The sequence below is a fragment of the Polypterus senegalus genome, chromosome 12 (assembly GCF_016835505.1).
Source record: "Polypterus senegalus isolate Bchr_013 chromosome 12, ASM1683550v1, whole genome shotgun sequence".
NCBI classification, from domain to species: domain Eukaryota; kingdom Metazoa; phylum Chordata; class Cladistia; order Polypteriformes; family Polypteridae; genus Polypterus; species Polypterus senegalus.
The window spans coordinates 94,710,848-94,738,600 of NC_053165.1; the positions used below are offsets into that span (position 1 = coordinate 94,710,848).

Here is a 27,753-nt window from a genome sequence, read left to right on the forward strand (position 1 = left end):
TTAAACCTCTTTAGTCTCAAGCAGAGGAGACTGGATGTGGGCCTAATCCAGGTTTTCAAAATCTTCAAAGACATTGATAAAGCAGATCTAGAAGAATCACATACTCGAGCACGCCACAGGACATTTAAGGGAAGAACATTTTGGATTGAAGTCAGGAAGCACTTCTAAACTCAAAGAATTGTGGGAATCAGGGACAAACTACCGAGCCATATAGATGGAGAAGAAACCTTGTTAAAGAATAATCTGGATGAGATATTGGGACAGTTTAGCTATTAGCTAAACAAACGGGCCTGATGGACTGAATGGTCTCCTCTCGTTTGTAACATTTCTTATGTTCTTATAGATAGATAGATAGATAGATAGATAGGTAGATATTAATTTTAGTGTAGAAGGCAGGATAGATAGATAGATGTGCTTGGTTAGCAAATAAGAGAACTACTTAACAGATTTAGATCTTTTTGTTTCTATAATTTTTCGACTTGCGACATTGCGCTACGTATTATAGTTCGCTTGCAGGAGCGATATATTGGTACTAATCCAAGATAGAGGCTGCGGGCCAAGGGGAGGGGGAAGAGTGACGTCAGGAGTAGAGAGCTGGGTGGGACCCTCCTCACTGTCCTGTTTTACTAATACGTGGGCGATTCTGAGGGGAAAGGCTAGTATATATACAGTATATACTGTATATATATATATATATATATATATATATAGATAGGTAGATAGATAGATGTTAATTTTAGTATAGATAGATAGATAGATAGATAGATAGATAGATAGATAGATAGATAGATAGATAGATAGATAGATAGATAGATAGATAGAAAGATTTAGGGTGGTCCAGATCTAATTATGCAATTTTCATTACGCTATAACTTAAGTTTATTACATAGAAAATCACCCGAAAAATCCCAGACCATCGAGAAGTGTGCAAACTGACGACATGAAGAATCATCTTCGTGCCGATATGGAATCGTCCCCACATAAATCAAAGTCATCCAGATGATCTGGATCTGCATAATTAGATCTGGACCACCCTGTAGATAGATAGATAGTAATTTGGCTTTTTACAAAAGCTCTTTAAATAAATAAACACATAAACAAGTAGATAAGTAAGTAAATGTAATGTACAAAAATTATATAGAAACAATCTGTTGGAATGATCCATAATGTCGGTTGTAGGTCCATTAAGGTAATACTTCAAGTCTGTATTTGCTCATTGTATCTGACCGTTAGTCTCTTGATGCCAAATGCATTGTAGAATGATAGAAGTTACTTGGAAAAATGTAACTTCCAACATCCATGTAGTTCTCAGTTTGAGGCTATCCATCCATCCATTGTCTAACCCGCTGAATCCGAATAGGGTCACGGGGGTCTGCTGGAGCCAATCCCAGCCAACACAGGGCACAAGGCAGGAACCAATCCTGGGCAGGGTGCCAACCCACCGCAGGACATACACAAACACACCCACACACCAAGCACACACTAGGGCCAATTTAGAATCACCAATCCACCTAACCTGCATGTCTTTGGATTGTGGGAGGAAACCGGAGCGCCCGGAGGAAACCCATGCAAACACGGGGAGAACATGCAAACTCCACGCAGGGAGGACCCAGGAAGTGAACCCAGGTCTCGTAACTGCGAGGCAGCAGCGCTACCACTGCGCCACCGTGCCGCCCTAGTTTGAGGCTATATTTTCTCAAATATTTTGTCAAAAAGGTGAATGACATGAGAAATTCTTCCACGAATCCGATAGTTGTCAGTAATGTCTGTTAAATCAAAAAAAATATTACTTCTAGAAATCTCTCCTCATTTCATTGAACAATATAAAATCTATCCTCTCTAGGAATGGGTAATGGATGTGAAAGTCGTGTTAGTTGTCTGTTATAATATTTAGATGTATGTCATGTAGAATTTCATGGGGAGACATGTGTGTCCAGTCACCAGTGCTGATGCTTATTATTTTGTGCCCTAGGCCAAGCTTATTAATGCGCCAACCAACAGTTTGGTCCCCCGTCCCCCTTATGATCTGCCGTCTTAATGGTGGCTCCAGCCCTGCCATTCACAGATGATCTTGAAATAAGGAAAACCAAGAATGACATCCCTGAAATAATTGTCAATGCAGGTGCTCTTTGGGTGATAGAGCTTGAACAATGGGGACAATGTCAAGAGGCCGTTGTCCATTCATTTGTAAACAGAATTTTGTGTGCTTGTATTTGTTGTGAAAAGACATAATTCTAGTTAGATTGGGTGGGCTGTGTTTCTTTTATTTTAATGCTGTAATCTATCGACCTAATGCTAGGAAAACTAAAACTGATTGATTAATGCAAATCATAATCACAATTCCATAATTTTAGTCAGATATATTTTTTCTTAAAGTGTGTAATTAATACTGAGTAGTTTGCATGGAAATGTTCTAACTACAACTGATCATGATTGTTATTTGTGTCATTATTATTTGTGTATGAGGATATGGTTGTCCTAAAGGTATTGCCATTTAAAAATACCTTTTAAAAATATTCCTCTAAAGTTCACGTTACACCATTCTGCGATAGAGGAGTCCTGGTACTTATCAGTTAGCCTTGCTATGATCTGTACAGGTTTCGGTTTGCTTTCACGTCTGTTTTATACACTATTTCTTGATCCTGTGGTTTTGTGCTCCTGGTGTTTTTGTACTCCTCTTCCTCTTTATCGCATTGCTCGTGGACACGAGTACACAGAACAGAAATGTCATTGACTCTGTTGGCTGTCACATCCATTACTGACTTCACTGATGAAGGTCTATTTCTAATAGAGTCAGAATTCTTTGTAACGTGCCATGCAGCTGTTTATTCAATGCCCAAATGTTTGTAAGCCTTTAGAGAAATGCGTGTTTCGTGGGTCAGTGTATTCACATTTACAACCTGCTTTCCTTCAGATCCTTAAAATTCTCATTATTCTTTGTTACTTAGTATTGCCTAATCTCATGTTTATATATATATTTTTCTTTCTTCATCTTGTAAAGCACTTTGAGCTTCATCATTTGTATGAAAATGTGCTATATAAGTAAATGTTGTTGTTCTTGATATGAACTTCTTCAACTGCAATGCAAAAAAATTAAATCTACTAAGAAAGTGAAACGTTTTCATTTCAAGCCATTTCATTCTGCTTTCCTTATTTGAAGATTTTTTGACTTATTGAGCAATTTATATGGAAAATTGTTTAGCTCGTTTTAAGAAATCCATCCATTATCCAACCCGATATATCCTAACTACAGGGTCACGGTGGTTTGCTGGAGCCCATCCCAGCCAACACCGGGCGCAAGGCGGGAAACAAACCCCGGGCAGGGTGCCAGCCCACTGCAGGTTTTAAGAAATCTTGTCAAGTAAATTCTAAATAAAACCAAAACAACCCATGCTTCAGTTTTTTTTTTGGAGTTTTTGCATATATATTTTTAGCAATGTGCTTTTCTGCATTTTGAGTTTCCCTTTACATGTTAGTGGAATATGTTTACCTCCTTGGAGATTTTATTATTTGTGTCAAACCTGTCTGGATGTATGAGAAACGCTGACTTAGGACAGCAACTACATTATGACTTTAGCTTGTAGACTGGCCATTTACATTAAATTACTTTCCCTTACCTCACTTTGTTCCATATGTACAGATTTATTTTTAACTTCCATTTTCGTGGCTACAACTGGCCTCTCTGTCATATTTTCCACAAAGTCATATGTTGTCTGACTGGTTGTTGAATCATCTTTGAAAAACAGAAATCACTACCATAAGTGGCTCCCTGGAAATCAGAGGGATAGCTGGGAACTGAGCAGGGAGTTTAAAGTGACTAATCCTCTGAACCACCTGGCCTTCTCTGGTTATGAGGGCACAAGGTAGGCCCTGTGGCTCTGCTCATACAAAGGATCGGTGTGTGGTGAACGAGCGCGCGTCAGAATTCATCAGATCACACAGTTAGCCTGCAGACCCACCATTTAGTACTGTGGGGCTCAGATCGTCGCAGAAACCCCCAGAAAAGTACGTTACTGACACGTTCATTTTTATCTCCACCTTCTGTCTTCCACAAAATGAGTTGCAGAATTGAGAATGTATCTGTATGGGCCACCACGTGTTTAAATTTTTAGAAATGAATGAACAAATGTTTTATTTGAATGATTCACTGCTGCAGGTCAGTTGTAATGCAATTGTGTCCTTGTTAGGCAGTTGCTTCTCACTCTCTACCAGACTTTGTATTACATTTTTTCTAACATAAAACACTGTCATATTTAAATTAAAAATAAAATTGAGTTTCCGATAGATAGATAGATAGATAGATAGATAGATAGATAGATAGATAGATAGATAGATACTTTATTAATTCCTAGGGGAAATTCACATACTCCAGCAGCAGCATACTGATAAAGAGCAATATTAAATTTAAAGAGTGATAACAATGCAGGTATAACAGACAATAACTTTGTATAATGTTAACGTTTACCGCCCCGGGTGGAACTGAAGAGTCAAATAGTGTGGGGTCTCCTCAGTCTGTCAGTGGAGCGGGACGGTGACAGCAGTCTGTCGCTAAAGCTGCTCCTCTGTCTGGAGATGATCCTGTTCAGTGGATGCAGTGGATTCTCCATGATTGACAGGAGCCTACTCAGCGCCCATCGCTCTGCCACAGATGTCAAACTGTTCAGCTCCGTGCCTACAATAGAGCCTGCCTTCCTCACCAGTTTGTCCAGGCGTCCTTCTTCTTTATGCTGCCTCCCCAGCACACCACCGTGTAGAAGAGGACGCTCGCTACAACCGTCTGATAGAATATCTGCAGCATCTTATTGCAGATGTTGAAGGACGCCAGCCTTCTAAGGAAGTAGAGTCGGCTCTGTCCTCTCTTGCACAGAGCATCAGTATTGACAGTCCACTCCAATTTATCATCCAGCTGGACTCCCAGGTATTTATAGGTCTGCACTCTATGCACACAGTCATCTCTGATGATCACGAGGTCCATGAGGGGCCTGGTCCTCCTAAAATCCACCACCAGCTCCTTGGTTTTGCTGGTGATCAGGTGTAGGTGGTTTGAGTCGCAGCATTTAACAAAGTCCTTGATTAGGTTCCTATACTCCTCCTCCTTCCCACTCCTGATGCAGCCCACAATAGTTGTGTCATCAGCAAACTTTTGCACGTGGCAGGACTCCGAGTTGTATTGGAAGTGTGATGTATTTAGGCTGAACAGGACCGGAGAAAGTACAGTCCCCTGCGGCGCTCCTGTGTTGCTGACCACAATGTCAGACATGCAGTTCCCGAGACGCACGTACTGAGGTCTCTCTGTAAGAAAGTCCACGATCCATGCCACCAGGTATGACTCCACTCCCATCTCTGTCATCTTGTCCCTAAGGAGCAGAGGTTGGATGGTGCTGAAGGCGCTAGAGAAGTCTAGAAACATAATTCTTACAGCACCACTGCCTCTGTCCAAGTGGGAGAGGGATCAGTGTAGCATATAGATGATGACATCCTCCACTCTCACCTTCTGTGAGGACCTGTGGCCTCAGGTGATGAAGTAGCAGCCGCTCCATGATCTTCATTACATGTGAAGTCATTCAGCTCACCAGGATGTGATACCTTTGGGACTGGGGTAATGCAAGATGTTTTCCAAAGCCTCGGGACTCTCCCCTATTTATTTTCAGTGCTTTGAAAATAAAATATTACTGTTATTGAGTAAAATTCCAGAGTAAACTGTAAGGCACTTTTGCTGCTCTGTACACCCAGACACCCAAAGTATATTCAGTGCTTTTTGTCCATGTGTGCATTTGTATAACAACTGTCACACACGTGTGCATGGGAGGCAGCTAAAAGGCTCAAAGGGAGGTGATTCCACGCCAGACCAGAGGATGGCAGAGTGCATTGATCTTTACTCTTTTTCATTGGCAGAGCAATTATGGGAAATTTCATCCGGGCCTGATGGCAACACTTCCTGTTCTGGGCCCAATGATGTCACTTCCATCCCTGATGACATCACTTCCTGTTCCAGCCCTGATGATGTCACTTACTGTTCCAGGCCCAATGATATCACTTTATAGTCGCCATGTTTCCCTATCTGTTTGTTCTTGTTCTGGACTGAAGTCTGTAAACTTTGCTTTTTGGCCGCCAATTTCAAGTATACGGGTGGCTGCCCCCAAACCTCTTTCTGTGTTGGTTTGAATCCTTTTACACAACTATCTTCAAAAAGCAAAAATAATTATCTCATCACATAGTACTTATTATTCCAGATATATAAAATATTTTAGCAAATATCATCTTAACACTTTACTGCATGACAATAAATGGGCAAGCTATTTCGTATCAGTGCAATACGCTACTTGTTAAAACGGATGGCTCCCGCTCTTACGTGCAAGTCTGCGTGGATATTATGAACTATCGTATCTGTTCAAGTTCTATTTAAATTTTAAATAGAAGGAATTTTTATTTAGTCGACAGAAATATCTTTGGTAGGAATGTAAGTTAAATGTAGGCATCATTGCATACATGTTTCTTCACCATAGAAATGTAAAGAGTAAATTCGCCTTACATTCCAACCAAAGATATTTGTGTCGACTAAATAGAACTTGAAAAGATATATTTTTTCGAATGTGATCGCGCAATTCAGATCGAGTTGATGCGCACTACAGTACATCGGGCTCACGTGCTATTGTGGTTTCGCCTGCGTGCCTCAATAAGTTACCCTCCCCCCGCTCTTACTTTTTTACCGTTCATCTAATGATTACACTGAGTATGGCTTTACCAAAACAATCATTGATGGCGAATAAAGTATCCATTATTCATAAAGCTTCAATTGGTTATCTGTCTTTCTGCGTTATCCACATATTTTTTCATACGTCTCAAACCAAGGGGAGGCGAGGGTAAAATGAATCGGGAAGCGCTGATATATATCTATGTGTGTGTATATATATATTGAAATAGTTTTACTGTGAAATAATGCAAAGAGTATGCGACACGTGTTTCGCCCTAATTTTGGGGTCATCAGGCGTACATACTCAGTGCACCCCCTCTCGGGAATCGAACCTGGGACGTCAGCGCTAGAGGCAAAGCCTCTCCCATTGCGCCACAGCGTGTGGTTTGTTTAGTTGAGAGTATGTACATAGGGGTGTATATATATATATATATAGTAGTGTGTTAAAGAAGTTATGAAAAAGAAAAGGGAACATTTTAAAAATAACGTAACATGATTGTCAATATACAGTAATTGTTTTGTGAGTGTTATGAGTGTTGCTGTTATCAAGGATTTGATTATCATTATTTCTTTCAATCAGGTTCGTATTTGGAGGATGTGTTGTGTTCAAGTTACATTCCGTGTTTGTCAATCGTTGTAAAGATGACAGGTTTCATTCATCGATTCGTTTCTTACTGCATCAATAAACAGCTCGTCTTCCTCTTTATCTGAGATGTGACACACTGCATGCACGTTTTTTTTTTACACTGTCTTCCTTTAGCTGGACATTGACTTTTTCCACCGTGTGCTTTGTTTCTGCAGTAGCTGCACTTATGAATATGCTTGTATGTGTCAGACACTTCATATTTTTTTGCTGCCTTCTCAATTGTGTAATTCAGTTTTTGTTCAGCACTCTTTGGAACTGTTGCTTTTTGTCTGTGCACTGCGTCAGTTCACGTGAGCCGCACAGTGTTCTTGCATCGAAGGTTCACAGCTGTGCTGGTGCCATCTCGTGCGATGTCCACAGCTGTATTTAATGTTAGCTAAAAGTTTCTCTCGCAGTTTCGCTGAGTTTGTGCCAAACACCACCCTGACCATCTCATCTTCGTCTGCACAAGCACAGTCCTTCACCTGTGAATATTTAGCGGCAGTGTTTCTATTGGATTGCCGCTGACGGACGGCCTTATATGGGCAAGCACTAAATTACGTGGGAGGGATAACTCCGCCTCCCACGACTGTCGAGCAGAAGTCTATTATAGTATATGGACGAAAAAATAGGTTCCAGTTATGACCATTACGCGTAGAATTTCGAAATGAAACCTGCCCAACTTTTGTAAGTAAGCTGTAAGGAATCAGCTTGCCAGATTTTATCCTTCTACCTACACGGGAAGTTGGAGAATTAGTGATGAGTGAGTGAGTGAGTGAGTCAGGGAGGGCTTTGCCTTTTATTAGTATAGATATATACAGTATGAGTATACATATGTATAAAGATATAGAAACATAGAAAGAAACAATACTTTAAAAATATTAACGCCTCTCACATACTGTATGTTACATCATGTTAAGTAAAACACATTATTACAGCTCCACATTATATACATGCTTCTATATTTCACTAAAATTGTAACCTTTATATTTTACTTTACAAAGTGGTTATTGCATAATAATGAAGATTTCAAGTGTGACCGGCCAACTTGCTAGGCCAGTAACATTGGCTGGAGGATATTTACTATCAACTGGTGCTGTCCTTTGGTAAATTCAAATTAAGAAAGTATCTATTAAAATACATATTATTAGTTGACTTCATGAATATGTAACTAATAAGAAAGCTAATAAATACTTTGAGTGTTGTTCTAAATTCTTAAAGACAACCTGAACAAGGATTTTCAGAAATGATGTCCATTGTCTGCCAGTCAGAGCTTTGTTGATTAAGGAAAAACATTTTTTGGGTAGTGGCACAGTGGGTAGCACTACTGCCTCGCAGTTAGGAAACTTGGGTTCACTTCCCAGGTCCTCCCTGCGTAGAGTCTGCATGTTTTCCCTGTGTCTGCGTGGGTTTCCTCCCACAGTCCAGAGGCATGCTGGTTAGGTGCATTGGTGATCCTAAATTGTCCCTAGTTTGTGCTTGGTGTGTGTGTCCTGTGGTTGGTTGGCGTCCTGCCCGTGGTCTGTTCCTGCCTTGCACCCTGTGTTGGTTGGGATTGGTTCCAACTGCATGCAGTGACAGAAGGATTTTATACACAGTGACAACCTAATGAAAATGTTGGATTTTCATCAAAATTCAATTAATATTTTCATTTAAATATTGTGCAAACATTTTAATAAAAGTTTTTCACAAAAAATTGGAAAAAATATCTCTTCCCTAAAGTTAGCTTTTCCTGTCAAACTTCTATACTTAAAGATGCTTTACTTCGCCTTCAGTGCGCTCTAAACGTACGGCACTGCTCGTTCAATAGAGCACATTAACTTTCACGCTAACCGCGTGCCCTCCAAGGCAGGTCACTAACAGATTAATCTGCATTCAGAGAGACAAGAAAAACAGGGAGATTCGCTTGAAAGAGGCCCTGAATATTCTGTAATAAGTCTCGCTAGGACGAAGCAATCTGAACGAAACAACGTGCAATGTGCTCCTCAGCATATGGAGCTTCAAACAAGCCCTGCGTCGGAGTGATGAGGTATGCACCGGGCAGCCGTCACTATGTTTAACCTCCGTTTGCTACTTCTGGGTGCAAACCACCCGTTCCCCTTCACTCAGTCACTCGAATTCTCCTCAGGATGGTGGTGTACAGTATTAAGCAGCACGTCTTCATGGTGCGAATCTATTGGGTCACCAATTCGTTTAAGCGATGTCGAATCAACTTGATGATCTTGAGTTAATGGAAGGTTACTTCCAGCAAGATGGAGCAACGTGTCATACATCTGCAAGGAGCATGGCAGAAATGGAGTCCTTCTTCGGCAACAGGGTAATGTCAATGGGGCTTTGGCCACCACGGTCGCCAGATCTGACACCACCAGACTTCTTCCTTTGCTGGTATGCTCAAAGGAAAAGTCTATCGGAACAAGCCTGTTTTGACAACTGAATTTTTCAAATATGAGGTTACTGTGATTTAGAATCTTATCTGGCAACACTGGGCACACGAAAGTAACTCTCCCTGGTACAGCAGGTTACAACTGAATATTTTAATAAATTGTTTCTCAATAAAAGTGTCATATTGGTTAGTGCTTCTGCTTCACAACCTATGAGGCAAATCCTGGTTGTTGTTCTTACTGGTGTGGAGTTTGTTTAATCTCCAGGGGCCTCATGTATAAACGGAGCATACGCACAAAAACGTTATGTACGAACATTTCCAAGCTCAAATTGGGATGTATAAAACCTAAACTTGGCATAAAGCCACAAACATTTCCACGATAGCTCATACCCTGGCGTATGCAAGTTCTGTGCTTGTTTTGCAGACTGGCGGCACCCAGCGTCAAAGCAGTGCTACTGTTCCAATGTGGTTTCCCTTTCTTTTTTAGATCCACATCCCTGATGCGACTTTATAAATAAATACACTGAAATTCACTGCATATTGTTTATTAGTTTAATGCATCTGGTTGTAATTAACCTGTAACAATATAATGGACCACAGAATGGTCAAACTATTCTAAATACCATAGCTGCTTTAGCGTTGTTACTCTCACTGCACCTTCTTCTTCTTCTTTCAGCTGCTCCCATTAGGGGTTGCCACAGCGGATCATCTTTTTCCATATCACTCTCACTGTACCACTCGGAGTATTTATATCACTGTATCTGAGTGTGAATCACAGATCTACAGCAGCTGATCATAAAGAGAATTATCGGCGTACAGCATCAAGCACACACTGCCACAGCCACGCTGTCTACTTAACTGCTCTCATCCGACCAACACTTCAGAGCCTTTCCCGTACGGACCTCACAGTTCAGAAACAGTTTCATCCCAAGAACTCTAAACGCACTCAATCAGTCAATCAAGTGCTCCTTGTAGAACTGTTTGTACTTATAAGTACAGTCACCTCATTGTAAACTTGCACTACAGTTATAATATTGCACATCCTGAGCCACTTTATAAAGCAAATATTTACATATGATGAAGATATCATTTTTAAGATGAAATGCAGCAAAATAAAACTTTAACTTAATTTAAATAATCTATATTGTTAATAAATAAACATATGAGGACATGGTGTTGCAGCGCTAGCGAGGACCTGGAGCTCTGTTCACGGATTGTTCCTACCTTGCAGTGTATTCTTGCTGGGACTGGCGCGACACTGGAATGATAGAATAATTTAACATGTACTACAAAGATATTTCAATGTTCCTTAAAAGTTTTGAAAAATCAGCGTTCTCAGCTTACAGATGGCTTAACGTCTATCACAGAGCTGATTGTGTGGCGATTGGGTACTTAGTGAAAGAAAAGTAAGGACAGGAATTGGGGGTTAGTATGTTTGAAAGAGACAATACTGCTACAATAAAGTATTTCATCGAATGTCGCACACAGCGCAGCAAGCATCTTACGTGAGGCATGAGCAATCACTGTGCCACCATGTTCCCATGTTTAATAACGTGCTTTAACTCTGATCATCATGAAAATGATATCACGTATACATCTCAGTATTTTAATTATTCAGAGAGCTGTAATATCACGAATGTAATGGATTATGTGTCCTGTCGGAGGAAGAGAGCCGGTTTAAGAAGCACGTAGTGATTCACACACATAGAGCACGTAGAAGATCAAATACAAAACAAAGCATTTAACGTGCTACTTTAATTATGATGTGATTTGAGAGACTGGTTAATTAAACGATTTTAAGATGAAGTTTATGATGTTCTACTTTAATGACAAAATAAACTACGTGATTAAAGTGGAAATTCAGAGATTAAAGTTGACATTTCGTGCTTTTCCCACTGTGTGCCTATTTTTTTTCTCTGTACCCTAATAAGCTTTCATATGACACTCAGACGGTGGGCTACGAATCGCCTTTTCACGGCGACTTTGATATCTGACAAGTTCTTTTTTATTTCGGGCACTGTGAGACTTTGTGAACTTGAGCTTTCGAGACACTCTATGTCACTCGTACAGTGTCCATTTTAGGACATCCTCCTCCCTCAGAGAAAAACTCCATCATTCCTACTACCTTAAAAAAAATATTCCTCCTCCCTGCGAGGAATCACCCGTCACCCCTCCTCCCTCCTTCCACCACCGTCCTCTCTCAGTTCTCCGATGTCCGTTTTCCGTCATCCACCCTCCTATCTCCGTCATCCGCCTTCAGCTCTCCGTCAACCCCCACACCAATCGCCCCACCCCCCCCATCACGGCATTTTCGTTAATGAAGTGACGTAATACTCCAGCTCCACCTCCTTCACAAGTTCGTTCGCCGAATTATTTATTCAATTGTATTTACAGTAAGAATTTACAGCACGACTCAAATGCGGGAACGAAGTTAAATTACGTTAATTGTTGACTGTATTTTTAACTAATAGTATGGGATGGTATTTTTTAAATCAGCTACAGATACCAATGGAGACCAGAACTGCTTTGGAAAAATACGAACACCTTAAGGCCGATCTAGAAGAAGGTAGAGCAGCGCCTTGATTTAAACGATTCCATGTCTTGGTGGGTTTGAATAGCTTGTTGTCAATATCTTTACACTTGTTTTTAAGGCTTATTGAATGAAAGGGGCGTTCATGAACAAAGTTAGGGCTTTGCTACAGGATACACCCTCCACAAGTCAAGGAAGTAAAAATAAAGGTGTATATTTCTGTTTTATTTAAACCTTTTAAGTTCATATGCATAGCCCCATTTGGCCATTTTAGTTTTTTTTCTTTCTTCAGTAATATTTAATCTCCCTAAAGAAAAACAACATATGCATTTTACTTTTTTTGCATCTCTTTAGTAATATTTTAGTGTAAAAGGATAACCAGTATTTAAACCTTTTATATTACTTTATGAAGTTATTTTACACAATGTTGAAAAATTAATAAGAAAGCAACATATTTTTGGCAGTTGCTGCTTTAATTTTCAATTAAATGAAAAAAGCCCTCCAAGAGATCTCTGAAAAGGAGAAACCCTCATTTATAAAGGTTTACCGCAGATGACTTAACTGAAAATAAATGTTCCTATGCGTATAATACACATTTATTTATTTGACTTATGCCTTTATCCTAGCAACTTGCAACATCTGAGGTACAATTCGTTGCATTACTTTTGTTTTTTGCAACATAGGTAGGTGAAGTGACTTTTTCAGGGTCACACAGTGGTGGTGTCAGTACCAGGATTTAAACTGACAAGCTCCGAGTTTGCTGAAATATTACTGAAGAAAGAAAAAAAAAACTAAAACGGCCAAATGGGGCTATGAATGCAAACTTTCAACCATCCACTATCCAACCCGCTATATCTTAAATACAGGAGCCAATCCCGGCCAACACAGGGCGCAAGGCAGGAAACAAACCTCGCGCAAGGTGCCAGCCCACCGCAGGACGCACACACCCACACACCAGAGACAATTTAGAATCGCCAACGCACCTAACCTGCATGTCTTTGGACTGTGCGAGGAAAACGGAGTATCCGGAGGAAACCCACGCAGACACGGGGAGAACATGCAAACTCCACGCAGGGAAGCAAACCCGGGTCTCCTAACTGGCACCTTTCACTGCGCCACCGTGCCGTCCCCCATTCAAACTTAAAAGGTTTAAATAAAACAGAAATATATACAGTACCTTTATTTTTACTTCCTTGACTTGTGGAGGGTGTATCCTGTAGTAAAGCCCTAACTTTTTTCATGAAAGCCCCTTTCAGTCAATAAGCCTTAAAAACAGGTGTAAAGATACTGACAACAAGCTATGCAAACTCACCAAGAAATTGAATTGTTTAAATCAAAGCGCTGCGCTGCCTTCTTCCAGATCGGCCCCAAGGCGTTCGGATTTTTCCAAAGCAGTTCTGCTCTCCATCGGCATCTGTAGCTCAGTCGAAAAACACCATCCCATACTATGAGTTAACGATGAACACATTTCTATATGTATTGTAAGCATACAATACATCTGATATGTTGCACTTATTTATCTGGTGTACCGAAATTTTCGTGCGTTTAACGGCTGAAATCCGACGTGGTTTGTGCCTTTCAGAATGAAAATAGTTTGCGTTTAACTTTTTAATAAAAGATGAGCTTTTAAGCCTGAGAAATCACCCCGTAAATGCACACGTTTTAATGCACACGTGTTAATATGTATGCTTACACAGTATTACAGTCGTGCTGTAAATTCTTACTGTAAATATAATTGACAAAACGGCGAATGAACTTGTGAAGAAGGTGGAGCTGGAGTATTACGTCACTTCATTAACGAAAATGCCGTGATGTGCGGGGGGGCGTGGGGAGTGTGGGGGTTGACGGAGAGCTGAAGGCGGATGACGGAGATAGGAGGGTGGAAGACGGAAAACGGACATCGGAGAACTGAGAGCGGACGGTGGTGGAAGGAGGGAGGAGGGGTGACGGGGGATTCCTAGGAGAGAGGAAGAATATTTTGTCGGAGGTAGTAGGAATGATGGAGTTTTCTCGGAGGGAGGAGGATGTCCTAAAATGGACACTGTACACTCGATCATCTTTCTTTTGTTGTTTATACCACTGTTTAAACCAAAAATAGTACGTTTTTCTTTGCCTCCACTTGGTATTCGCTTAAATTCTTCTATTTCCCCCTGTGCTTTTGCCATTGCCTTTTCACAGAACTCTGAGCTTAATGGCTATTTATATTGATTTGCATATTCAAAGAGGCGTAATTCTGGGAGGAGTTTGGGCGGGACAGCAGGTGTGTGTGCACTAGGGTGTTTCATTTTCTAAGGTAAAAAATAAAATGTCAAATTTTTGCAGGCTTTGCTTACGCCCTGAGTCTCAGTGATATAAAAGATATATATGCCAAATTTTAAGAAGATTGGATAATATTTAGAGGTTGCACACTTTGATCAGTTTTGTAAAAGTAGGCAAAAAATACGATTTTTCAATGTTAATTACTTTTATTGGGAAAACTAGAAATCACAAACTTAAATTACTATTAAAACTAGACACTAAGATTAATAGGTAGTATGCAGAACATGTGTTATATTAATCAACTTTGAACGATGCAATCCCTTCTTTTTTACGCTTGGTGACGACTTTTCTGTGATGCTTTACTACCCTCAACAAGAATTGTTTTTGTTGTTCGTCCCTGACCGATTCGTTAAACTTTTTTATCAGAGCAATTCCTCTTTCTGCGGTATCATTGACCACCTTAAGAGCGTTCACATGGCTTCTTAGAGAATCACTGCAGTATTCTGTCAAGTCATGCATCCCAAACAATTCAAAGGACATCTTTGTTTTATTAGTAACGAAATGGCTCAGGTCTTTTCCTTCAAAAACTAGGTTTTTACCCTGTAATCGTTTCATTTCCTTTTTCTTTGCAGGTTTGGTTTCTAAATTTTTAGTCATATTTTCCTTTTCATCCTGAGTAATACGTTCGTCCAAAAAAAGACAATCCTACGTTTGTTTCTGACAGATACCAAAGGTGTCTCTTAGCAACTGTGAGAGCACTTTTTTTGACATCTGCATCTGGTAAGTGCTCAGAAGCTGTAGCATATCCAAATCATTCTTTGGAGCCCATCGACTTACAATTGCCTTGTGCCAAAAGCAAACATATATGAGGCTGACAAAATGTGCAATCCGTTTCATTCCTTTTAATTCTCGTTGAGGAATATTCAACTGTTTAGTGAAGACGACAATTTTAAGTGCATATATTGCCTTTGCCATCCACCTTGCTTAATGTAGAGCCCTTGGGATCCTAAAACTGAAGTTGTTTTTAGACCAGCCTCCAAGGTACACTGTAATAAAAGTGAGCAATGTGTGCAACCCCTAAATATTATCCAATCTTCTTGAAATTTGGCATATATATCTTTTACATCACTTAGACTTGGGGCGTAAGCAAAGTCATATGAAAATCACATCTTCGGAAAAATGAAACACCCTAGCATGCACGTGTGTTACTTTTCACGCTGAGCAGAATTTATGTAGCGGAAGAACGTGGAAGTTGGCGTTTGCACAGATTTATGCATCTGTATTTTTTTGTGCGTAAGCACATTTCCACTTTTGTCCGTTCGCCATGTTAGAGTGTGAATTCTACACACGGCGTTATGCATGAGGTCCCTGGTGTCTACATGGGCCTTTCTCCAAGGACTTCGCTTTTCATCCCACAATACAAAGTGCAGGTTGAGTTAACTGAGGGACCTCATATGGACTGGCGCCTCATCCAGGCTTTTTCCCCCATTCTTGCCTCTTGAGTAGGCTCTGTCTTAAACTAAGTGGCTTTGGTAATGAATGGATCAACATGAAGGTTTCCTTAAAGCTCTAACCCAGACCACAGATAAAGAGCTAATCTGCACCTTTCGACACCAACACAAAGTAAAGCTGGTTATAAAGGGGTTAAAGGCAAGCAGTCGTAGCAAACGCTAAGCGAAAGCCTCAATCTGAAATGCTTACTAGATCATGTCATGTCTCTTACAGGAACAAAGTGTTTTGTCGTTTTGGCTTACTTCACGATTTGCACACAAAGCAAGAAATGAAACGTGTCAGCAGAAGGAGAGCCCACAAATTGCATATATGCGGGTTGGCGTGGTCGTCCTCTATGAGTAGCAATTCAGCTGAATGCATGCACAAATTTCCCCCTAGCTGTGAACACCAAGTTCATTAATCTTGGTTTTACTTTCTAACAAAGGCAAATAATATTATCTTCAAACTTTATTTAATTAGAGCGGAGATGCCTCCTGACTGCATCAACACCGATTGCTGTGCGCGATCTGTTTTCTTAGGTTAAGTCAATGCCAAGAGATGTATGCCTCCTCCTGACAAATGTCACAGATGAAATTCTCCATGTCAGCTTGAGTAAATAAGGAGCTTGTTTCTTTAGGAGTCCTCTACTATAAAGTATGAAGTTGCAAGGGCATGCAGTGAAGCTTGATGTGGACTATAGCGTGAATGGAAATGGGGCCTAGACATGGATCAGCCTAAGCACTTTTGTTTCTGTCAGCTGCGACCTAAATGAAACAGTCAGTCAGTCATCATCCAACCCACTATATCCTAACTACAGGGTCACGAGGGTGTGCTGGAGCCAATCCCAGCCAATACAGGAACAAATCCCAGGCAGGGTGGCAACCCACTGCAGGACACAAATACACCCACACACCTAGGGACAATTAAGGATCACCAATGCACCTAACTGTGGGAGGAAACACACACAGACATGACACATCACACAGACTCTTGCCCATGCTAATCCATTAAGGATCTGTTAAGAGTTGCTGCACATGTAATACACTTTGGTAAACTTGGAGTACATAAGCTGCGCTGAGTTAGAAGCTATCAATCTCACCTTATTGTATCTTCTTTTACACTGTGAGTTCTGATGAAATGCCATATGCGACATAAGGCTAAGGTACTGTACATTGTACGTAAGGTACAAGAGAGATTCTGCTACATTGTAGTGGCAGCACGTGTTTTGGTGCCTTCTGCCTGTTATCTAGGTGTCATGTTAGCTAGGTGGATCAATCAAGAAACCTTTAACCCTGTCTGCATCCTTGGGATTCATAAATCAGCTCAGTAAAGTATCATGTACAGTACACACTTGCACAATAAACAGATTGCGGCTCACAAATGAATATTGATGCATAACACCGAAGCATACTGCAAGGCAGATCTAAGACCCGTTTCATGTAAACTTTGCATTTCTGCCACAGCTTGCATTTTTCCTCTTCAAAGTCACTAGAATAGTTTATATGTTGCCCTTTTCTTCATGAAAACATGATACATTTTCTTAAGCTTGACACATGCCTATGTCTGACTGTGCTTCTAAATTGCCCGCTGAGTCCCACCCAGATGTCGTTGGACTTACGAGGTCAGAGAAGGCTGTTTATTTCTCTCTAGTAGAACAACACGGGATTCAGGTCGTAATCTTGCCAGTTTTAATTATACTCCTTATAGCAGGCCTTTGAATAATACAGTGGGTGTTTTAACTGTTCTACCCTCAATATTTGCTTATGTTTAATATCTTGCCACATGTAATAAAAAAACAGTCGTTTCTAAGTCACGTGTTGTCCAATCAAATATCCTATCAATTAATCAATGATATTTAATAAATAGAGCTTTAAAAAGCAAACTATAAACCAAACATACAGAACCAGGTAAGACATGAATATGCAGAAAGAATCCGATGCCAGCAGCAGGGATAATTGAAGACACCACTAGACTTAAGGGTAGCACTGCCATGACCTAAAACAATATGACATAACAAACCGCTGCTAAACCTGCTTAATCCAAAACATCGTCATGGAGGAACTTACAGAGGAGCTGCAAGTAAAAAATAACACAGTTAACTGTAAATGTAAAATGCTGCAATCATTTTTAATAACACATCATTAAAATCCAATTGTATGGTTAAGCAGTGAACCTGTGGGTGACGTGGGGACTTTGTGGACTCTGGTTTCAAATCCTGACATCATACCTGCCTGTGTGGATCCTGCATGTTTTCCCCATGTGCAAGGGGGGGGGGGTGTTTTATCCAGTTTTCCTCCCATATCCTAATGAGATGCAGGTTACATTGTTTGGGTGTGATTAGATGTCTTCTGTGATGAGCTTGACGCCCCATCTGGGGTCGGCTCCTGTCTTAAGCATTTGATTTGATGCCATCTATCAAGACGCTCAAGATCATCCATCCATCCATTATCTAACCCACCAAATCCTAACTACAGGGTCACGGGGGTCTGCTGGAGCCAATCCCAGACAACACAGGGCGCAAGGCAGGAAACAAACCCCGGGCAGGGCGCCAGCCCACTGCAGACTCAAGATCATATCTCATGATAATCCATAAAATATGTGACATGTTAGTATCATATTGTGATGGTCCAGGTTGGCTCCATGTTCCCTGTTTGCTTCCAGGAGCTTCTCAAGTGCATAACCGTCACTCTAATGGTGGCAGCGGTGGGATGAGCCTGTGGCAGTGAGGAACGAAGACAGAGCAGTTGGGTTTGGTGCCGGACTGAAATTATAAACCCACCTACCCTGAAGAGGACTTTTTTAGAATTTTGATCTTTTTATTGACTTTTTGTTTAAAATTTCTTATTCTTCTAGCACTTATTTGGCCAAGGTGGGACCCATTCGTGCGTTTGGCCAGAGGTCCTAGCCAAACTCATACCCAAAAAATTAAGAAAATATTACAATTCATCAGTAACCATATATACCGCATATACTGTGACATTGTTAACGATGTAAAAAAAAAAAAAATTATTGTACCGACATAGATGGCCAATCAGGGACATTGGATCCAGAGCAGCATTTCGACATTTATGCATAGATGACATCATATTTTTAGTTATTTATAATTAGCAACACTTGACAGGTGAGCAAACAGTTTGCCATGAATCCAACAGTCTGTTTAGTAAGGCGTGATGTTTTCCATTCATTGCATGACTTTGGTGGTGATGGCGTCCTTTTCGAGGACGTTGCCCATTCATACAGTATCTCCTATCTAAACCAGATAGATATGGGATGAAGATATGGTGGGCATGTGACTCAGGAACATTCTGCCCATTCAATGGCATACCATACATAGGCAAGGAAGCAGTCAGAGCCACAGGTCTGGGGAGACAAGTAGTTTAACTTGTTGAATCTTACAAAGGGAACAATCGAAATGTAACATGCAACAATTACTTCACTGATCACAAGTTAGCTTTGTCACTGTTGTCTAAAGGGCTGACAATTGTTGGCACAATAAGAAAAAAACAAAGCATTCATACCACCGGAATTTCATGCACGTGAAGACAGGCCAACCTAGTCATCTGTATTTGGTTTCACCAAAACAATGACACTAGTATCATATGTGCCGAAACCATGTAAGGCTGTTATACTACTTTCCACTATGCACCATGACAGCTCAGTCGATGAAACCAACGCTAACAAGCCAGAAATTATCACATACTACAACTCAACAAAGGGGGCAGTGGACACACTTGATCAGGAAGTTCACCAGAACATGTGCAAAATGCGCACAAACTGATGGCCCTTTGCATTCTTTATGAACTGCCTTGATGTATGTGGCATTGCAGCTTTCACCATATGGACTTCAACTTATCCAGACTGGAACAAACGATGTCACTCCAGACGCCAAATGTTCTGAAACTGATATCAGTGAAGCATTGATTCATGCTCATATCACACTCAGACTAACAATTGGCTTGCACAGATCAACACTTAGTGTAATTGCTGTTCATTCATCACCACATGAACCTGATGATCAGCCTGCACCAAAGCGTCAGAAGAAGAGTCGCTGCTACCTCTGTGTCAAGAGACAGGAAGCAGCGTCAGTGTTGTGATAAGTGTGGCAAGCATGTTTGCAACGAGCGCAGTGTTTCACGTCGGTTGTGCAATAAATGCAATAAGCAGTAATAGTAACTGTTGTCAATGACATTGCCATTTATATTTTCTTACAAAACTTGTTGAACTGATGGCTTGTCAAAGTCAGAAAACAATAAATGCTATTGTCAAAATCCGATCCATGTTGAGTTAGGAAATGAACTCATTGCTTAATGTTTTTTTGCGAAAAAAATTATGTGAATTTATCACTGACAATATATAAATGTCAATATTTTTGTGTCAATTGGTTATTTTGGGCACATTTACAGTAACTAAATGATTGTAACTGTTAATAAAAAAATTCCCTTATTGTGACATATGATACTGTTCGATGCCTGCGACATGGTCAGAAATCATGGTTTAACAATGTTGGGTCCGTCGGACCCACCTTGGCTGTCTGCGTTAGAACAATACCTTGGTTGGATAAGGTTTGTTTTTAGAAGGGTGGGGTTGGGATTTGTTTTAGTTCTTTTGTGATTTTACTGCAGTGCTAGGGCCAAGCGATAGACCTTGGCCTCCAGTTGCGCTAGGAGTGTGGAGTCTTTCCATGCAATTGGTGGCTTAAGGGGGTAGGTGTGTGATAAGAGGTCTGTGGCACTCGTGTCCCAGAGCGTTCAGGCTCCAATAGGGTGTACTCATGTTGGCACCCCTCCAGGGCAGATTGGAGTGCTTGGCAGATACAAGTGGATCAGTGCACACCTCAGAGTAGGCAGAGCACCTCATCGGCACCCATTCAACAAGTATAAAAGGAGTGTGCATGGCAGAGAGGGGCAGAAAACAGAAATAAAGAGAAAAGGGAGAGAAAGAGGTTAAACAGATGGTAGAAAGATGAGAAGAACTGGTATGAAAAGGATTGGAGGCAGGCAGCCGCTCAAGAGGGGACTGGGGGTTGCTTCTGCTGAGCGATTTGGGGAACAGGAGTAACCAGTGGTGGAGGACCTTTGTAAGGCCAAGGAATGGCAGCAGACGTCAGAGGAGCAAGGCAGCAGGGGTCCGAGCCACTTAAAAGGTTGGCTGTGCCAATCAGTAGGACTTCTCCTCTGGCTACAGGATCGCATCACGGGTAAGCAGAAGGAGATCAAGGTTTCAAGAAGGACGCACCAGGGCTAGTGAGTTTTTATACAATGGCTTCCTGCTGTGTGTTTTAACCTCTGGGGATTATTTATGGAACATTTTAACCTCCACTGATCACTCAGTTTTATGGATTATTTATTTATTTGTGGACTTGTACCGCACTGAAGTTACACATTGGAATTGTGAACCTTTGCTTGTCTGACTTTTAAATAAAAGCACGTGACACTATATACCACTCTTTACCAGTCCCATTTGCTCCGCTCATCTCGGTACTCGACTAATAAATGATTACGAGTTTGAGAGGCTCCTGAAAACACCAGGGAACGTGAAGGAAACCCGGACTGTCACGAATATACAATAAACCTCCTAAAAAAGGACCATTAAAAACAGGAGGCATGCAAATTTGAACAGCAGAGCCTTTGACCTTATTTTTTAAAAAGTTAAAAGGAATGGGCTTAAAGTGGAGAAGAACAAACAAATTGTAATCGCCTTTACTACACTACTGGCACGTAGACTTATCTTGGTCAACTGGAAGAATCCTAACTCTCCTATTCTAAGTCAGTAGGTAACTAATGTTATATACCCACTAGGAGGGCAAGCCCCGGCGCCTTTGGCGCCCAACCACCAGTTGCGGCCAGTCTGCCACTCGCATTGTGAAGAGGGGGGCTGAACGCACCCCAAGGAGACACGGTCGCTCCTCCGAAACCCCCTCTTAAATGGTGATATAATGGAAAACAAATACAGTTTATTTTTTTACCTCCTCTTTGCTCAGTCAGCTGCTGCTGCCATGCCACATGATGTGCATCTCATGCAGTGCTTTGAATATTTAAAAGCCTGTACACAGCAGCTGTCTTTGTCATCTACTCTTTGTCTTTTATTTCCAGGCCCGGGCATGGTTAAATCTCTTGGCACAAAGTCTCGTCTCGCAGGACATAAGTTCATGATATCTTTTAGTTTATAATTTAAAAACAGAATAAGAATCTGAAAATCGAAAAGTTTGATAAATTCTGAAAAGAATGACACCAAACATATATATGTAGGTTTTAAAATAACCTGATTTAAAGCGTGACAAACAAACGTGACATAAAATCGTTGCACTTTTTGGCTTAGAATTATATAGAGAGAATAGATTTGAAACTGGAAAAAATCAAATTTGCACTGAGAGGATCTGTTCAAAATGTTTTCAAAACCTGGCAGGATCTGATCAATAACATTTTAGAATAAGCATTTAAATTGAGGAAGCAGGTTCTCTCCCCTCTTTTACTACTCCATTTATCTTTCTTCATTTATTAATTTATCTATTTACTTATTTTTACTAGCTTTAAGTTTTACTTTGCTGACCTAGTTCTCTTTCTCAGGGGTGGATGTTGATTTGTTTTGAACCTTTTTTTGGAAAACTTGAGTTATTTGTATGTAATGTATTTTTGATTTTAATAAAATTTGTTAGGTTATATAGCACGGTGTGTGGAGTGCAAGTCACAGGAGGTTCTGCTCAACCTTTATAACTCACTGGTGAGGCCTCATCTTGAGTACTGGGTGCAGTTTTGGTCTCCAGACTACAAAAAAGACATAGCAGTGCTAGAAAAGGTCCAGAGAGGAGCGACTAGGCTGGTTGCAGGGCTACAGGGGATGAGTTATGAGGAAAGATTAAAAGAGCTGAGCCTTTACAGTTTAATCAAAAGAAGATTAAGAGGTGACATGATTGAAGTGTTTAAAATTATGAAGGGTATTAGTACAGTGGATCGAGACTGTTATTTTAAAATGAGTTCATCAAGAATACGGGGACACAGTTGGAAACTTGTTAAGGGTAAATTTCACACAAACATTAGGAAGTTTTTCTTTACAAAAAGAACGATAGACACTTGGAATAATTGACCAAGTAGTTTGGTAGACAGTAAGACGTTAGGGACTTTCAAAACTCGACTTGATGTTTTTTTGGGAGAAATAAGTGGATAGAACTGGTGAGCTTTGTTGGGCTGAATGGCTTGTTCTCGTCTAGAGTGTTCTAATGTTCTAATGTCCTAAAATCATCCAGTCAACACAGGGCGCAAGCTAGGAAACAAACCCCAGGCAGGGCGCCAGCCCACCGCACACACACACCCACCCAACACAGCACACACGAGGGCAATCAGAATCAGCAATTCACCTAACCTGCATGTCTTTGCACTGTGAGAGGAAACCTACGCAGTGTGTGGAAGAACATGCAAACTCCACGCAGGGAGGACCCGGGAAGCGAACCACCGTGCCGCCCAGTCCTAAAATCAATAACATCCAAAAAAAAAAAGGAATCCTAATCTGGAGAGAGATTGATTTCCAGGAATGGAGTGAATTAAAGCTGTAAGCCAGACCACTGTCATTTTGGAGAGGCAGAATGAAAGGACAACGAAGAAGGCCAGAATCTTCTAAATGATGTGGCCGGATTATGGTGTGATTTGAAGGTGTGCAGGTGAATCCATTATGCAACTGGAAGCTAACAAAGTTTAAATATCATCAGAGTGATGTACAGTATTTATGAGCCTTTGTGTGAGTTAATAAATCTGCAGCAGAATTTTCAACCAAATGTCTTTTATTAATAAGTTTAGCAAAGATGCAATGCTGCTGGAAACTAAGCCAGCTCTTAAAATGGACACATACATAGATGCATGGATGGATGAATGAATGAATGAATATTTGGCAATGACCACTGCGGTGGTATAAGTAACCTACAATGAAGGGCAATTTTCTGGAGTTCAGCAATTTTCCTCTGGTTCAGCTTTTTATTTATTTTTCTCCTCTGATGCTGGATTGAGCAGCACAAGAGCATAAATTAGAATTTATGAAGACAGCGGCCTAAAGTATATCTATTACAACACCTACCTGTAGCACTTCTATTTCAATAAGTGTAATGAAGCACCAAGTCTTTTCCCAAATGCATCATGGGACAGGTTAAACTTCAGCTCCCTTTTACTAAAATGTTATTTTGCAGGGCCAACACACTAATAATAATAATACATTTTATTTATTCATAGGCACCTTTCTAAATAGATAGATAGATAGATAGATAGATAGATAGATAGATAGATAGATAGATAGATAGATAGATAGATAGATAGATAGATAGATAGATAGATAGATAGATACATATGAACTATATTTGATAGATAGATAGATAGATAGGAAATGCATTACATGATAGATAGATAGATAGATAGATAGATAGATAGATAGATAGATAGATAGATAGATAGATATTTTATTAATCCTAAGGGGAAATTCACAAACACACAAGGACACCGAACAAAAGATATAACACACATTATAAACAAAACTAAAATACAAAAATTAAAATCAGACTTCGACTACAGACCGCTACTCAGAAATTCAAGACTGACCAGTTAACCTAAACTGAATGACACTGGGATGTGAAAGGAAAGCAGATCACCAGGAACAAAACCCAAATTATCCAAATCATTAGTGCAGCACCCCGGCCTGTCATTCTTTCATTAAAGATTGCACATGTGTTAATGCAAGAAATCCCAAACAGGAGTGCTCAGTGCACTTAACATGTAACACCCGCCATATTCAAATTATTTTACTCCACTAAACCAATCTTTACTTAATGAGAAGACTGAATGGGAACAATATTCTACTGAACTTTAGAAGTGTTTGTCTGGATTTCAGAACTTTCAGGGCCCATCAAAAAGCCTCATAGCATCATAGTTTTTATTTTTCCCAAAATAAAAAGCTGTCTATTGTGTACAATGCACAGTGCACAACATTGTGCTCTTCTTCACTCTAGGAAAACATGCGCCTGCTGGTTAGTAACTGACTAAAAAAAAACTAAGCCGTATGTCAACTCCAATCAAACTGTCATTTACTCAGTTTACATTTAAGGAAATATCAACGTATTACCCCAGCGGGTGTTTATCAATACAGCCCTTTAACAGGCAAGCCAGCAGCAAGGGCAAACAACGGCACCTTCTCCTGACTCCAAAAATATAGCTGACAAGAGCAGCTTTCAGGGGCCCACGCCACAATAGGACCAAAGAGCTAACCTGCAGATCATGTTGCACCATCTCCTAAAATACAAAGTGCTAAGTCTTCTCGTGCCTGCATACCAAAACCGCCCTTGATAAGTAATTCCAGAGGGAAAGACCCCAACACTGCCAGACTCCCTATCTTCCCAGCAGCACCAAGTTTCACTCAGGAGGAGTTGCCAGTCAGTGCTGACCATAAAATTCATGTTGAACGAAAGAGCGGGAATTATTTCAGCATATAATCTGCATTGCTCAACCAGATTTATTAAATATAAGCAGTTAAAAAAGAGAAAATGTGGCTGAATAGCCTCCTTTGTTCAAGCACTTTGTTCAAATTCACTTGTGCATTTTCTCCTGGATCAGCAAACATTTCACAGCAGAAGTTAAAGAATGTATAACAAAACAGTTGGACACCAGTATTTTACACAGCCTTTAAATGTACAGACTTTGATTGCTTGTCATAACACATTAAAAATGATCATTCAGTAAATTACCTGTTTCTTACCTTACAGTAACTGCTGCTTGCTTAGCAAGGCTAAGAAAACTAAATAAACAAATCATTCTGCATCCACCCCATAACACGGACTTGCCCTCGGGCTTGGACTTAGATAACATTTAGAAACATTTTTAGTGTAACTTATAATTAGAAGAGGAGGAGAAGAGAGTGGCTGGCTGTCTACCTAAAGGGTGTTGTGTCTGTCTTTTTAAAAAGTGTCTTTCACATCTATCTATCTATCTATACTAAAATTAACATCTATCTATCTATCTATCTATCTATCTATCTATATATATATATATATATATATATATATATATATATATATATATATATATATATATATATATATATATATATATATTGTATATATACTAGCCTTTCCCCGCAGAATTCGCCCACGTATTAGTGAAACAGGACAGTGAGGAGGTTCCCACTCAGCTCTCTACTCCTGACGTCACTCTTCCCCCTCCCCTTGGCCCGCAGCCTCGGTCTTGGATTAGTACCAATATATCGCTCCTGCAAGCGAACTATAATACGTAGCGCAATGAGAGAAGTCGCAAAATTATAGAAACAAAAAGATCTAAATCTGTTAAGTAGTTCTCTTATTCTCTAACCAAGCGCAGTTAAGGTTACGTCCTGAGGCAGACACGTGAGTGAGGAGGAGGGCCCCGCCCCCACCTCCTGCAGCACGATGAGTCTCTCTCGGATTCGCGCTAATAAATCGGTACCACAAGTGAACTATGATACTAAGCGCGATGAGAAAGTCACAAAATCAATGTTCAAGCAAATCCTTGAAAAAAAAACCAATCTAAATCCATTAAGTAGTTCTCTCGTGAAAAGCGGACAGACATACAAATGGATCTAAGAAACTATTAGAAATTTTGTGCTTGGACCATGAAATTTTTAAAACCATTTTTTAGCGAGCACCTATGGGCAAAGGGTAACCTACATTCCAAATTTCAATTCCCAAGTCCTCATGGTTCGGGAGATTTCGTGATTAATGAGTCAATGGTGTTTGACTTTTATATATATAGATTTTATAGATATATTATATAGTGGCTTTTCTATCTATCTATCTATCTATCTATCTATCTATCTATCTATCTATCTATCTATCTGTAAAGTGTCTTTCAGATCCATCTGTAGTCGAATGAGCTCATAAAGTTAATAATGTCTTTCATTTAATAATAACAATAATTTCCCAGCTTCATCTTGCTCTCGGTTCCTCCTGGTGTCCCTTCATGATCGCCCTTATGCTCTTAATGAACTCCTAGTAATTTCTTTGAACCTTAAACTCCTGTGCCCAGAGTCAATCCCCCTTCCCAGGGGTTAGTTATTCTGTGATCGATCAGGCAAATCCAAATCCTCAGTTGCACAGTTGAAAACACCTGAAGGATTAAGATGATTCCATGCATGTTTCTGTTTACTCGTTTCCACAGAGAAATCTATCACATTCAGTACATTCACATACTTCACAGAAGCCCACCGTAGTTATTTTTACTCCTGCAAACTTCTGTCTGCTCAACATCTGATCTCACACAAGATGCAGCTGGAAGCCTTTTACAGGGCAGTAAGAACACGTGGAACGCTTGCATTCTCCAAAGTTATCTTCTCATCAGCATAAGACAAGTACAAATCTGTGTTTCCCTGTTAAATACATGCAGTAGAAAGGAAAAAAGAAGCTAAAAATAAAATTCCCACATACTTACAAGTCTACTTTCCACAGAACAGACGGGCAGCTCCTTTATCCCAAGCAGGGATGTGTCTGCTTAAAACAGCCTGGCTGGCCAATTGCAGCTCGTGCCTGCAGAAAGGGGGAGAGGTAACACTTACATCTGTACACCCTCTCGTGGAAGGGATCTCATTCACCGGCGTCAGAGGGCATGCCTGTGTTCTGAGCTCTCCACACTAGAAAGCACACTCGAGTCAGGCTGACATTTTTTTTTCAAGATTCTGTAACTAGTAATTTAAATGTAAATGAATAAAGCCTTTATAATGCTTGCCTTTTATGGGAAGAAGGAAGAATTCTGATATATTTTGAACTTTTT

At 40.3% G+C, this 27,753-nt stretch overlaps 1 protein-coding gene across 2 annotated transcripts in view; it reads right to left on the bottom strand.

Moving 5' to 3' along the window:
• Positions 1–27,505, bottom strand: part of LOC120541392 (aminopeptidase N-like) — a 137,702-nt gene extending 110,197 nt beyond the window's left edge. The window contains exon 1 of one of the 2 annotated variants that reach the window (XM_039772968.1): positions 27,415–27,505. The gene's annotated coding sequence lies outside the window, so the exon portion shown is untranslated. The remainder of the gene's footprint in view (positions 1–27,414) is intronic. The other variant, XM_039772969.1, reaches the window with a different exon arrangement.
• Positions 27,506–27,753: the final 248 nt, after the last annotated feature.